This window comes from Talpa europaea (genome assembly GCF_964194135.1).
Source record: "Talpa europaea genome assembly, chromosome: 11".
Taxonomy (NCBI): domain Eukaryota; kingdom Metazoa; phylum Chordata; class Mammalia; order Eulipotyphla; family Talpidae; genus Talpa; species Talpa europaea.
In genome coordinates, this window is record NC_140078.1 from 100866628 (window position 1) to 100881626 (window position 14999).

General features: G+C 58.7%; 1 protein-coding gene across 3 annotated transcripts in view; it reads left to right on the forward strand.

The window, feature by feature from the left end:
- SRGAP3 (SLIT-ROBO Rho GTPase activating protein 3) overlaps positions 1-14999 on the forward strand; it is a gene marked incomplete at both ends in the record, with an annotated part of 162377 nt that overhangs the window by 42764 nt on the left and 104614 nt on the right. The window lies entirely within an intron of this gene.

Sequence of the window (14999 nt, forward strand, 5' to 3'; positions counted from 1 at the left end):
TATTTCTCCAAGTCGCAGAAATGTGGACCCGTGTTTCGTCTGCAGGAGAAGCTGCACAAAGGAAGATGCTGTAGCCGTCACTGATCAGATCCTTTCAGTTTCTCTTCCTTCCCTCCACCATCCTTCAGTGAACCCAGAGGCCGTTCAGAAGTACCAGCCTCTCGCTGCCTCCTGCGAGCCCTCTCTTTAGTGGTGTGAGAGGGCTCCTGGTCAGAAGAGGGGCTGAGCCATGGAGGGGGGAGCCTCAGTTCTCTGCCCAGCGTTGCATCTTTCCCCATTTGCATTTATTATGCACTAATTATTCACAGAGAGCCTTGGCCTTTGTGGGTTCACATTAATTTAGATTGCTTTTGAAAAGCAATCAAGAAGGGAATTAAGTGATCATACATCAAAGGGAGGAAAGATGTGGCACCAGAGCCGGGCTGTGCTGCACTGTCACGGCACATCCCTGCAGCCGGGAGGTACAGGAAGGGCCGCCTGAGCGCCGCTGGCGCCTGGCAGTTTGGATCAGGGCTTCAGAGACTCAGGAGAGAAAGGGGCAGTGTGGCAGATGACCCCTGGGCTGACGCAGGACTCCCCCCCTCAGCCTGAGTTTCCTTATCTGTAGACTAAGAATGGGGATGAAGCCCCTGCCCCCAGGTCTGCAGCTATCTGCCAAGGTCTTTTTGAAGACTTACACCCGTGTGACATTACCAGGGGACACACTTGTCACCTCTTGTAGAATACGAGGCCTCCCTTGCTCTATCCGCCCTCAGCATTACCAAGAACGAGAGAATAAGCCCGACTTCCGTCACTCCCATTTCAGTTATCCGGCGCTGTTTACTGAGGCCGTGGATTCCTCAGCTGTTTGCTTTTTAGTTCGTTTGAGATCTTTATAAACCTGTGTTTTTCAAACCCTTGAAATCTGACTGTGGAACTGAGGTGACCAGAAGGGAAGGGGGAGGGGGAGTGGGGAGCAGCTGGGCGCAGGGGCCCAGTGGGCTATGGGGGAGGATTATGGGTGCTTTGGCGGTGGCATGGTGTGATAATGCCCATCGGAAGAGGGGTGAGCCTCCACGCCTAAACCACATGCACTGTTGAAAACCAACCAATGTTCCTGCAGCAAATATAATTTAATAATAATAATTTTAAAAGCCCTGGTTTTTAAGGCATAGCCGTAGAAAGGAGCGCTTTGGGGAAGTGTGCAGCTCCACCCCTGCATTTCATGGTCACTTTCTTGTGTCCTTGCTCCCCGATCCCTTCTGACTCGGCATGGACACTGGAAAGGAGGGTCTGGGGTGAGAGCGCCACCTCGCCGCCCCGGGCAGGGGGTGTCCACTGAATGAGCTGGGGGACTTGCTTGGAAGTGGCATCTGTGCTCGCCGGTAGGGTTGATGCAAAGAGGGGCAGGTAGTCCGAGGGCATCGACATCGCTGGTGTGGGTGTGAGCCTTACCTCCCTCGGGCTTGAGAAGGTGACTGGGGAGCAAATGCCAGTGAAAGGAGCCGCTGGGGGCCGTGGAGAGTGAGGCTGGATGGAGCTGCCGAAAGAAACAAAGAGAAGCAGCAGCAGGGGCTAGATCCATACAAGGGAGGTTGGGGGGGCTCTGGGGCTGGAGGCCTGGGTGGGGCTACATGCCAGGAAGAGAGAGGATGAGGAGACCAGGACTGAGGGGACCCTGGACTGTGATGGGGATGCGCTTCTTTGAAGAGGTGAAGGGAGGTGGTGTGTGTGGACAGGGTGGGTTTGAAGCACTTAGCGCAGAGCGTGTGCGCGCCGGCGTGCTCCTGCCTAATCTCCTCCCATCTTCCCTCGATGCCTGGGCGACAATGATGAAACCCCGCCGGCCTTCCTCTGCTAACCCCCTGGCGGTGCTGCCTCTCTTTGACTTTATCTCAGAGGCGCAGTGTCCTTTAGAGGGACGGCCACGTAGAGCTCCTTTGGCTGGAGAAAAGGAAGATATGGGGAAAATTTAGTCCCTGCTGGCTGTGGAGAGCCTAGTTAACCTTGCTCGGGCAGTCGGAATGACACGCCGCTCCTCTGTGGAATAACAGGCTTCGGTGCTGATGCCAAGAGCCCTTTATCTTCAGGACCGACTTGAATTGAGTGCATTTCAATAACTTGAAATAAACATCCACTTTGGGCCACCTACGGCTGCACGGTCACTGCCAGATAGAGGGGCCAGGCTGGTCTGGAGACAGCCGAGTTGGCCTCAAGCGGCCCAGGAGCTGAGGTTCTCCAAAGGACACTTCCTTATCTGGAAAATGGGCTTTAGCAATACTTAGCTTGCTGGGTTTTACCAGTAAACAAAATTTTTGAATCTCATGTGCTTCCTCGGAGTATAGGCGCTTGATACAAGGGAGCATGAATGCCACCAGGACTGTTCATCTGTGTCCCAGGTTGCTGTTACAGAGTGAGGGGTAGAGGGCCCTTGTTGACGAGAGAGTCATAATACTCAGGAAATAATCACGAGCAGGGCAGTAGATGTAACAGAGGGGCACTCAGCCCTGCTGGAGAGGGAGGGCGCACCTCCCGGGGAGGGGCGTGAGGCTGCCCCAGCGGAGGGGCTGGGCCAGGCCCGGAGGGCAGGAGAGCAGAGCGGAGGTGTCCCGGCAGAGCAGACTGCTGGTCAGAGGCGGGGGTCCGAGACAGCTGGTGCTCTGGGGCAGCTTGGCAGAACCCCGGGACACAAGGGTTTAGGGGGATTTCTGCCAGCCAGGTTGGAGGGTGCTGAGCTGCCTGTTTCCAGGACAGCGCTCCCCGCTCTCAGCCTGCTGAACCGCACCGGCCCCTCCGCTCCCCTCCAGCAAGACCCCCCAGGAACCCTGTGGGAAGAATCAAATCTGACTTCTCATCCCTTTTCCCTCCAACCTCAGACATCAGTGTTTCTCAACATTCGCCCAGTGACCCGCTACAAAAGGGGCGCCTTTCCTCTTGGCGCCTTCTTCCACTGAGTCCCCTTCTTCGGCCACGGGGTAGCTGGCGAGAGGGGCTGGAACCTGCTTGAGCAGGTGTCGGGGAGACAGGCACAGCCTGGGGGAGAGGCGTGCCTGGTGTCCAAGGGGAGATCGGGGTCCAGGCAGGGAAGGGGCTCCCAGAGTTTCCAAAACCACAGCTCCCGGTAAGTGGCTGGCTTACTGTCCGGGCAGTCTGGGCTGGGGATCTTGGGGGGTCAGGGCAGGGCCTCCTGGGCAGCACCCCAGCCTGGGGCGGGGCATGGGAGGAGAATGTACACGGGCAGGCACCGGGGACACCCAGCGGGGGCCCAGGTCGGTCCGGGCTGTCAGGCGGGCATGTGGTGCGGGAGCCGCAGGGTGGGGCCTGCGCTGATTCAGACCTGTGTGGTGGGGATTGTTCTAGGTCCGGGAGAGGTTCCTGGGAGGAGCAGCGCAGGGGTAAGGAAGCGAGCCTGCTGAATCACCTCCCTCTTCTCCTCTAACACAATTAGCTCGCAGTTTCAGGCTTGTTTGACCCCAAGGCTCCAGATGACTTTTATACTGTAGCCAAGTCCCTGTGGAACCTTGCGGCAGCCCTGGCAGGGTCTGTGCCTGCACCCCTCAAACCACAGCCATCAGCGCTGGCTCCAGTGCCGGCGAGTCAGCCTGCGGGCGAGCTGATGTCCCTCTCACAGGTGAAGAGACGGGCACAAGGAATCTGGCCTTGAAGGTCACGGCCAGATGCCCCCGGTGAGCCTGCGCGTTCAGTCCCTTGCTGCGCTGCGACAGTCACTTCGCCTGGCGAAGCAGGGCCGGGGCACACCTGCGGGCAGGGCCTGGCTTCTGCTCATCTCCGGCGTGGCCTCCCCTCGCTCAGTTACCCTGCATGTGGATTCCCTGATTGAATTGGAGGGAAGGAGGAGGCGTGTGCAGCGCAGGGGCGCCTGGACCAGTGCCTTTTTCTCCCTGAGCCCCTTGGAGAGGGGACCCCTGGAGCGCATGGGAATAGCTTCAGAGGATGTTTCTAAACGCCCCCCAGAGCGGCCTGCTGAGCAACAAAGAGCCTTTCAGAGCAGAAGGTGGGGGTCTTGCTGGAGTCTCCACGGCCCCTGGCTCCACCAAAGAGCCAAGCCACTGGGGATTGAGTTTCGTCTGGGGGGTACAGCTGCCGGCGCAGAGGGGTGGGCGGCGCGTGCAGGCTGCTGAGAGCGAGACGGTCTCGTGGGAACGCTACGGTGTGTGTGTGTGTGTGTGTGTGACCGTTTGTGTTTCAGGACCAGAACCCAACCGTGTGTGTGGAAGGACGTGCTCGACTAGTTTCCCAGGAGATGCGTGTTTTTCATTACAAATGGTGTTAAATTACAGAAGTTATAATACATGCTTGCCGTAGAAGCTCAGATATCGTGGAAGTATAGAAACTTCTAAATAAAACATGGAAAGCTCTTGCCACCCGCCACATGTAGCTATAGCTTCGCAGAATGTGATCTCCCCAGCGTGCACGTGTAGCGTGTTCTGTGTGCACACAGCTAAGCGTCTGTGTGTGGCTGGGGAGCCGCAGCAACAGCATTAGTGCATCCTCACTGGATGCCAGGCTCCCCAGAAGTGGGGGTGTCCTCTATCTTCACGATCTTCAATTCTTTATGAAGAAAGCACAGAACGCGGCCATTCCCAGTGCCAGTCACACAAAACTTCCCTTGCCGCCCTTGGCAGCCTGGAGGTTTGGAGGAGTCACTCTCCCCATTTTGCAGAGGACGAAACCCAAATCTGAAGAAGTGAGTGATGTGCTCCAGGCCTCACAGGTGGAACTGCAAGCCAGGTCGCTGGCTTCCAAATCACGTGTGCTTTGGCCCCAGCCCGCAGCTGTCTCCGTGCCCCCAGAGTGTCTGGTTTGAACACAGTGACTCTGCCCAAAGGGATGGGCTCTTGGTGAGGTCCTGAGCCTCCCTTTGCCGAGAGGGTCACGCAGAAGCAGGGCACCGTTTGCTGGGGGTGTCGAGGAGGGAGTTGCTTTTGTCGGTGGGAGAGGCTGGCGTCTCCGCGAGGATGTGGCGTCAGCTCTGGTACAGCCCTGAGGCAGGAGGAAGCGCTGGGCGCTGTGTTGGCAGGAGAAGGGCTGGCGGGAGAGGTGGGGTGTGAGCGAGGACTTGCAGAAGGAGCAGGACAGAGAGCTTGGCTGCTTTCTGGAGTGGTGGGCGGCCTGGTCTTTGCCCACACCTTCCCTCTCCAGTTGCTTTGGTGAAACTTGCAGGCAGGAAATGGACCAAACCTGAGGTGAACCCACCCCAGTTCTCCCCACGCCCCCCCAAGTCCAGTGTGGTGACTAAAGCGCAGTGGAGGGGGCCTGCGGGGTGTGGGAGGGGAGGAAACACAGGCCTCCAACGGCTTCCTACCCCCCACTTCCCGTGGCTTCCCGGGAACCCCCTGTAACGTGGATGAACTCTCCGTGTGTGGAGGTGTGGTTTGTGTGTCTGTGTGAATAGTTTGTGTGTGAGGTGTGTCTGTGTATATGTGATGTGTGTGTGTGGGGGTATCTACGTGTGCTCTGTGTGTGTGCTATGTCTGTGTGTGCGCGGTGTGTGTGGTGCATGTGGCGTGTGTATGGTGTGTGTGATGTGTGGTGTGGATGTGTGTGGTGCGTGTGGTGTGGATGTGTGTGGTGTGTGTGGTGCAGGTACTGGGGGAAACCAACCAGCCTGTGTTTTGAGGGCAGCTGTCCTAGTAAAGGTTGCTTTGCAATTCTGCTTGTTCCTCTCGAGCCTGGGGGTGCCCTCCTCACTTGCGCCCTGCAGGGCTGAGGTGACTTCCGGAGCGCCTGCCCCAGGCTGAAACTCTTTGGGGAGCTAGGAGGCCGCCGGTGCCCTTCCTTCCTAGTACTTCTTGGAGCTCGTGCTGACGCCCCTGCCGAGCCCGTGGGGTGCCCTAAGTGGGCCCTAGACAGCGGTGCCGGGAACGAGTGCTCATGAAATGCCTGCCATGTGGCTGGCCCGCGTGGGCGCGGGGACACAGCTGGACAAGACAGCTGGAGGCCCCGTGCGAGTGCGGCTCTGTCCGGTGCTGGTGGGCGGCCCGGCGCGAGCCTCCGGCCTCCGCGGCACAGACCCGTCTCACAGACTCCGGCGTGTGGCGCGTCTGGCTCTGCCGAGGCCACACTGTTAGTAATGACCCCCTTGCCCCGCGGGTAGGCACGGCTGTTAGACGCAGTTTACGGAGGAGAGAGCAAAGCCTCCGCGAGTTTGAGGAGCAGGATGGGAGCCGGGCTCGGCCTCTTAGCTGCTTCTCCACTGTGGGGCGGGGCCCCGGGGCCTGGCGGTGCGGTGTGTTTACAGCGGTGTTCATAACCACCCTGGCACCTTGTTCCGTGCCAAGTACATGCCTGTTATAACCCCCACTTTGCAGATGAGAAAACTGAGGCTCTTTTCCCCGAGATCACTTTTCTGGGCGACAGTGGGGACTCCTGACTCCTAGTCTGGTCTTGTCACCTGTGTGTCGTGCTCATCCTGTCGGGCATCCCAACCTGATGCACCTGAAACAACCAGGGGGTGTACACCAGAGCAGGAAGGCACCAGCTGGCAGCACCCACACAGGTGTGACCTGGCAGCGTGACGGGGGCTTAGGAAGGGATGGCTTGCAGCTCAGGAGGGCAGAGGCTGTGTGAACGGGGGCTTAGGGAGGAGCAGGTGGGGAGCACCTCCGGCTGCTGGGGGCATTCAAGGGAGCAGAATGGGCTTTGACTGCAGCGAGGCAGCTGAGGCGGGTTCCGCAGTTTGCCCTGCCGCCCGCTGCCCACGTCCTGCCGCTGAAGATCGATATCCAGGATGCCTCCGGGTCCGGGCTGGAGCACAGATGGTACCTCGTTTCACTTCTGGGGCCTGAGGTTAGCGAGGAAGGCAGGGGAGCTGCTTCAACCTGGAGTGGGTCCAGGAGGAGGAGGAGGAGTCAGGGAGGGTGCAGGCCAGGGCTTCAGGGGGGCCGGGCATGGGGTCAGGCACTGCGGAGCCTGGTGCCAGGGAAGTGCAAGAACACGGGGCTGGCGTCAGGAGGCCCGTGCGCAGGTGGGGCTGGGACACCGGCCTTCTCTGGGCTGGTTTCCTGAGCTGTGTGACCTGAGAGACGTTTTAGTAAGAACCACTATGTGGTGGCAAGTGACAGAAAGGGAATCCAGCCTGGCGCAGGACAGGGACTGCCTGATGAGGTGACTGGCCAGTCCAAGGGTCATCTGATGCCAGGGACGGTTGGACCCAGAGGCTCACGTGGGTCGTGGGGTGCCTGTTCCCCCCTGGTTGTGCTCTCCTGTGCTCTAGTGCTGCATCCACGGGCAGGCTCACGTTCTCCAGGCCCCATGCTCTTCGGGCCCTGGCCCTATGCCCGCCTCTGGGTCTGATCCTCTTTTGACCCGACCAGATCACATGACCTTCCCTAGGTTGGCAGGAGAGTTAACGCCAGGGACACCCCGTGAAGCGAGGAGAGGGGATCCTTTCTCAAAGGAACACGGAAATGCTGATGCCAGAAGAAGGGAGAGTGAATGTTGGGTGGGCGGAAACCACAGACGTGCCTCCTGGGCTGAGTGGCGTGTCTGATGAAGCCGCTGACAAGGGGGTCCTGCAAGTTGTGTTAGGGCCACGGGCCCCTTGAGAATAGCGTGACAGCCGTGGGCCCTCCCAGAGAGGCTCCCAGGTCAGAGTGCTCCGCCCCGCCCTGAGGCCCTGTGGTGGCTCCGCCAAGCCGCTGCTCCTTGTTCCCGGCCCTCGGCTTCGCTCCAACGGGCTTGAACTTGCCGCTCGCTCCGACCTAGTTAGTGCCTCCTCTGTGTGGGCTCCTTGCCAAGCCCGTCCTCCGCAGTCCCTGTTTCAATGGCCAGTTTCAATGTTCCGTGTGGCTCCCTGGGTAATATCTGTCTCTCCCACCAGAATGGAGGCTCCACGGAGGGAGTGGGTTTGGCTTCCCTGTATCCCCAGCACCCACAGGAGAGCGGCCCCCATGCAGTTGGGGCTCTAATGGGTGGGGAATGTTTGCCCATAAACGCAGCTTTCCCGAGTTATTTTTTGGAGCGTATATGTCTCTGGAGTTGGCCTCTGAGCCTCAAGGTTAGAAGCTCAGAAAGGGAACTGGAAAACAAAGGCACGGGGCAGCCAGCTCTCTCAGGGTAGCACCGTGCTGGGAGGCTGCCTGGCCGGTTTCCCGCCTCTCTGGGAGTGGGTGCCTTCAGCCCATGTTTCCCAGGCGAAGTCCCATGGGTGCTTAGTCTGGGGTGAAATCTGTGCTCTATAAATTTGGGAAACACGGTCTACTAATACAGTCTCTTGGAGAGTCACGGGATCCATTAACAATAGTAACTTATCATTCGTGTAACTTGCATGGCTTGAGGACTGGCTGTGTGCCAGGCACCGTACCAGGTCCCCTGTGTGTTTTCACGGGAACCTCACTGAGCAAGGCCTTGTGTGGTAGATGCTGTGCTCACCCCTCGTTCCAGGAGCTGAGCTGAGCCCTGGAGGGTTGAGAATCCCAGGCTGTCGCCTAGGAAGCGGTACGTTTGGAGCGCACACCCTGAGACCTGATGCGTGTGCTGGCTCCTTCGTCGCTGGAGACAGAGAACCCTGTGGTGGGGCTGGTCTATCTTTGTTTAACCCAGATTTGTTGATAACGGGACCCTCTTTCTCTCCAAACTTGTAGAGGACCCCAAGGGTCACCCCTAGGCTGGGACCGGCTGTGTTGACTCACGGTGAGTCAAGCTTAGGCAGGAAGCATGTGGCCTGGCACGGACTCAGCGCCTCCCCTGTGCCAGGCCTGGTGCTGGGCACAAATCTGCACCCTCGTTGCCCAGCTTGTCCCCACCGCAGACGAGATTCTTGTTCCCGGGGCTGCCCCACCAGCTCACCTCCTGCTCTCCAAACACTGGGCTGTGTCTTCCCCCAGCCCCACAGCAATCGCACCTACGAATCAGTGCCCAGGAAACACTTCCCTGCTGTGGATGTTCCCCCTGGGCCCCTCCAATCCCCTCTGGGGACAAGACCAGGGGAGGCTGGAATTCCCTGCGCTTCCTGGAGCCTCCTGTGGGGCTGGTGGTTGGGTCTTGGCTGGCGCAGTGAGAGGGTCTGTGCGAACATCTCCTGGAGTGAGCTTTGTGGGGTGCTCCCATCCTGCTGCTCCCCGTCCCCCTGGCCTGCAACACCGGCCTGGGCCTGCAACACCGTCTCCCTCCGTCTCCCTCCCTCTCCCTCCCTCTCCACTTCTTGGTCTTACCTCCTCCCTCCCGCCCTTCCTTGCCTCCTCATTTCGTCACTTGCTGGACACTTGTTTCCTTTTAAAATCATTATTTAACTCGTGGTCAAGCATCAAGTACCTTCACTGCCCACCCCACCATCCACCTCCCTGATCCAGAACGTTTCTCAGGAGCTGAACCCCTGTCCCCGCGAAACTTGAAGTCCCCCAGCCCCAGCAGCCCCCTCTTTGCTCCTGGCGGCTGTAACCCTGACTCCTCTAGCGGCCTCACCCACGCGGAGCCAGAGGTGTCTCTTTCTGTGGCTGGACGTTGTGCTGAGCACAGTGTCCTCCCGTTCCACGTGTGGTGTAGCCGGTGTCAGAACCTCCCTCCTGTGGAGACTGGAGACTGTTCTGCCGTGTGCATAGACCACGTCTCGTGACCCTTTCGTCTGGTGGAGGACACCTGGGTCCTTTCTGCCTGGCGGCCGTCATGAGCCACGCTTCAGCGGGCATGGCCGTGGGTGTGCTGGCCCCTTACCTCGTGCCTGGCACACTGCAGGTGCCGGGTGGGGGGGGGGCTGTGGGAGCCAGCTTACTCCCTGCGCTCCTAGCCTGTGTGTGGGGGAGCAAACAGGCCAATAAATGCAAAGCCTGCTATATAGGTGAGTCCTGGGGGTGAAGAGCAGCGTTTGGGGGAGAGAGCAAGGGTGGGCACAGGGGAAGTGACCTGAAGTGGGGGACAGGTGGCGGGGGGGGTGAGGGAGGCGTTTCCAGTAGGAGCAGGAAGCCACTGAGGTGCCACTTGGCAGTTGGAGAAGGCAGGAGAAGCTATATCCCTGGATGGTCACTTGGCTGAGCCTGGCCGGGAGCATCATCCTGCCCCGCCCCCCCCCAGGCCCAGCCTCTTCCCTCTCCCCTGTGGCTTTCCCCACCCAGCGCTTATTCCTGCCTTGCAGCGTCCCCTCTGCTGAGTGCCCACCCCCGCCCGGAGGCGCTTGAGGGCAGGAACTATTATTTTATCTTATTTGGGGGCTTGCTTGCCCATCCCATGAGGAGCTCAGTGGTCTCAGCGGCGGGCCCGACCCCTGCTGAACAGGGAGCCTCCTGGGAGTGGCCCCGGCACGGGCATGAGGCCGCTCGGCAGCCCCAACAGCATCACTCGCTGCTTCTGCCCACAATGTGGCTCCCGTTTCAACCGGCCATGCTCTGCTGCCTCCGAAGCAGGGAGTGTGGGAGCCTCCTGCCTGGCTGGGCCAGACATGGCCGCGGGCCACGGCACTGCCCCCGATCTGCAGGTGCCAGCGTGGCTGACTAGGCCGGCCGCGGTGTGAGGGCTCCGGGGCTGGTGGCCGAGACCCCAGCCCCCCCACCTCTCCTGGTGGCCGAGGGGCTTCCCAACTTGCTCTCGTGCGACTTCCTCTCCGGCCTCCCTGCCCTGTATCCTCACCCCTCTCACGTCCCTGCTGCCCTAGACGCGGCCCTGCGGTGGCCCCTGCCCCGTGGCCTCTCCTTTGGCTGAAGCTCCCAGCCCAGCACTCACCCCCACCCTGCCCCCCTCCCCGAGAAGGAGGGGCTGTTGTGTTTTCACTTTTGACCTCTGATATTGGTTGTGTTGGCGCCTCCACCTGTGCCTGGGAGGGGACCTGCCCAACAGGTCAGCCTTGCACTTGTGGGATCAGCCTTCCAAGGCAGCCTAGCCCAGAGCTTGATGGGGAGCAAATAAGCTGGGCAGACAGGGGGGAGCCAGCGCCGAGCCCCGGGGATCTGGGGCTTTGCTTGAGGTTGAATCGTGTCTCCCTTAAAGCCCTGACCCTTCTGTACCTGTCTCCTGACCTCGTGTGGAGGCAGGGCCTTCGCGGTGACCGAGTGGAGACGAGGTCTTCGGATCCCTAACCCGACACGACTGGTGTCCCGTGAAGGGGAAAGGAACACGCGAGCAGGGAGGGCACCACGTGAAGATGAGGGCGGAAAGGGGGTGGTGCCTGCGGGAACTGAGGTGCAGGCCCTGGAGCTGGGGGAGAAGCCTGGGCCTGAACCCCCACTGGTGGCCCCTGAGGCACCCAGTCCTGCCGTCACCTCGGCCTTCTCAGCCCCAGGGGAGGCGGCCCTCTTGGTTGCATGGGCCCGGTCTCTGGTTCTCAGTGGTGGCCTCGGGAAATGGACCTGCTATTTGAGCACCTTCGGAGCCTCTCACCCCCGATCATGGGCCAGTGTGCGGGGGCCGGATTTCTCCACATATTCTTTAATTTAGACACAAAGAGGCTATTCTAAGGTGTCCAGACAAAGATTTTAATAGTAGAAGTAGTAATAATAATAGTGATGATAATAATAATAATAATAAACCACTTTTAATAAGACTACTGGGAATAAAATTCTGGCCAGAAGCTGTGGACACCCTTCCACCTGATGTGAGCTGGGCAAGGAGAGTGAGGTCAGCGATCCCGCGGACCATCTCACGGGGTTTCTGGTTGACAAAAGACTTTCTTATTTTACGATCCTATTTGACCCTCCGGGCAACCCGTGAGACTGGACCATGAGGCGTCTCGATTTGGGGAAGAGCAAACGGAGGCTCGCGGATGTTCCATGGTTGTCTGAAGTGTCAGAGCTGAGATTTAAACTGAGGCCTCTGACTGCAGGCGCTAGTCCTTTCCACGCCCTCACAGCCACCCCTGCGCTGGGGGCAGGTAGGACGGTTGGAGGGAGAGCTGAGCCCTTGCCTGGGGACCCAGGACTAATGCATCTGTGGGTCCCCTGCCAGGATAGGCCCCGCTCCTGAAGGGCTCTGTGGTGATCCTGGGGCCTCTGGGTTTCTTAGGTGCCTGCTGGAGCAATGCTCTGTTGTGAGATTGGGCCTGACAGGCCATTTCTGGCAGGACAAAGGTGGGCAGGGAGGGCTCCAGCTGGGAGCTGGCTGCCCAGGGGTGGGTTCAGTCAGGCGAGTCAGGGAGCTGTCCCCCTGCCCAGGGACTCAACAGAGCCAAGTCTCCTAGCCCGACTCTGCAAACTGGCGCAGGGGGTGGGCTTGGGGGCCAGGACACTGGGCAGTGCTCCTCAGGACTTTGGAGGTGCTCAGGCCCTTTCGGCCTGTAGGTATGGAGTCTGGGGTCCGAGCTGAAACCTGTGCAGTGTGATCTTGGGCTTGTGCTTGGCCTGGCTGAGCGCAGGTCCACGCCTGCGAGTGGCTGGACGCGTGTCCACCTTGCTGTGCAGAGCAGAGGCGGAGAGGACAGGGCCGGGGCACTTCCTGATGTTATTCACAATGGCAATGACCACAAACCTCCTGAGTCTTTGGGGAGAATGCCACCCACCCGTTTCCCCAAGGGCAGCGCCCAGAGCAGCTGGCGATTTCCTGGGGAGAAGCCACTTCTCTGTCTTGTGGAGTCAGGGCGGGACTTGAATTCCTTAGCAGTTTTGGCCTCTTCAGAAAACTCTTCTGGTTTCTATCACCAGAGAGTTTCTTTCCACCCCGTCCTGCCCGCCCCCTTCCTGCCACAGCTGCTCTGAGGCTGTCATGTGAGTGTTTTCCATGTAAGAATTCTGGAAAAGCCATTCTGGCCAAACAGAAAGGATGCCTTACTGTGTCTGCAATCAGCAGAGTTGGTGGCGCTGGGCTGCTGCAGCCTCAAATTGCGCCCTGCACTGGGGGCTTCTGGCAGGGAGGGTGGCATACTGCAGGGCTGAGGGTTCTGGACAGTCAGATACCCCCTACATACCTCCATGGTCTCGGTACCACCCTCAAACCTCCTCCTCCAGTGCTTCCTGAGGGCACGTCACTGTGCGACACTGGGCGTCGATGAAATCCATAATTCCTCCCCATAAACATCTAGCTTGGGCCTGGCTGGTCCCCAAGTGCAGGCCGCATGCAGGACGGTGCCCCATGTTGGAAGGAGCCCTTGCCCAGCCCCTCGTCTTGCAGGTGAGGAACCTGAGGCTCAGGTGGGGTTGGTGGGCGACTCCCAGGTGTCCTGGCTTGAGGGGCTTTCTCTGGCGCCTCTGTGCTCCTGCAGAGAAACCCTGCCATGCTGCGAGGGGTGGCGCGGGAACCCCATGCAGCCCTGCGCTGGCAGCAGCAGCCCCAGTGCCAGCTGACCTGGCGCACCTGCTGTGCGCAATGACCTTGGCCAAATTAACCCAAAGCACAGCCGCCTTGAATTCAAAGTCAAGTGCGTTTGGCATCAGCGGGAGTTGTTTGCTGAGTCACCGTGCATCTGAGCTCAGCAAAAACTCGTAATTAGGAGCTAATAGTACAGGGATTTCTCACCACTTCCGGAGCACGCATGGACACGCAGTGCCCCGTTTCGCTGCACGCGCTGTTCTCAGAGCCTGGGTTGGCCTCCCTCCCGATTCTGACCTCCTCTCATCCTCTGCCTGGTGAACTCCTGCTTGTCCTCCAAGCAGGCCCCTGAGTCACATCCTGCGACTCCTCCCTGCCACCCCGGGCATCAGTAGGTGTGTTATTTTTGCAGCTGGCTTTCCCCACTAGACTGTAAACTCCATGAGGGCAGGAACTGTGTCTTCACATGATGACGATAATAGTACTTAAAAGTGCTTCCTTGCAGCCGGCTGTGGGCTAAGCACTTTCCTTGCATTCTCTCATTTCGTCCTCCATGGCGTTGTACAGTAGATGCTACTACATCCTCTTTCCTAGAGGGCCATGTAGAGTCATGGAGAAGTTTAGCAGTTGAGGTCACCCAGTAGGTGGTAGAATCAGGACTGAGATCAGCATTGCCATGCACAGTGGTGCTGGCTGTGCACTGCCTAAGGGCACCTGGCTGGAGGGCCAGTTGCTGCAGGGGGAAGTGTCACATCAGCTGATCTGGCTCCCGAGTTCAAGCTCTTAACCCCTGCAATGCACCAGGAAGAGACGGCATTGTCGTGTTGCCTGCGTTGGGTGCGGGGCAGGGGCCTGGAAGTGGGTGAAAGGGAGGTTACAGCCAATAGACTTTTCCTTTTTCTTTTTTTTTCTTTTTTCCTTTTTACTCATATCTGCAGGAACAGATCATCACCTGATAGGTTTCTTGGTAGAAGAAGCACATCTTTTAGTTGACATGCCTCCTAGTGGGTACAGAGAAACGTCTGGAAACCATTTGGAGTGATAGGTGTCATGCAGGTGTCTTTTATGCTCAGTAAATTCATTCTGCTATCTTTACATTGAAAGTCAGTGAGCAGGTGTTAGAAAGCCACAGGTGACCTGAAACAAAGGCTTGGTTTTGAAAGCAGCTGCAAGAACCGCCACTTGCTGACATGCTGTGTGCGTGTGCTGGTGGCAGCCTGGGGTGGGGGAGGCAAAGGCACCCTGGCACAGCCTCGTCTCGGGCCCAACGGGATGGGCTTCCTGCTCCCACCAGGGGGCTTTCCTAGCCTGCTTGCAGCAGCTGGGAACAGCATCACTGATGGCTGGGCCTCTATCCTGGGCAAAAATGGGGCTTTGGATGAATGCTCATGGGGCTCCATGCAAGGACTGGAGAGGCCTGGGGACAGTCCCTTCAGAGGGCTTGGCCTGTGAAGCCAGGCAGAGCACGTGGGACTGACTTCTGTCTTGGTAGTGTTATAGGACAGGGAGAGAGGCAGCCCAAACCCCGCAAACCTGCCTATTCTAAATGGGTTCTGCCATCCGCTGCATCAATACAAAACATAGGAGACTTTAATGGGAATGAACTTTAATACAACTAGGAAACAATACAGGAAAGGCAAAGAGTCTAGTTTCTAAATCAAGCACCCAAAGCGACCCGTCCCCTCGTGGGTAAAAGTCCATCCATATGGGAATGGCGCAGAGCAAGGCCCCAAAGCCTGCCGCAAGTCTAAAGCATCTTCCAGTGGGGACCCACAGAAAAGGGTCAGAAACTACCAGACAAGCCCGGAAGGAAAAGAGCAAAATCAACA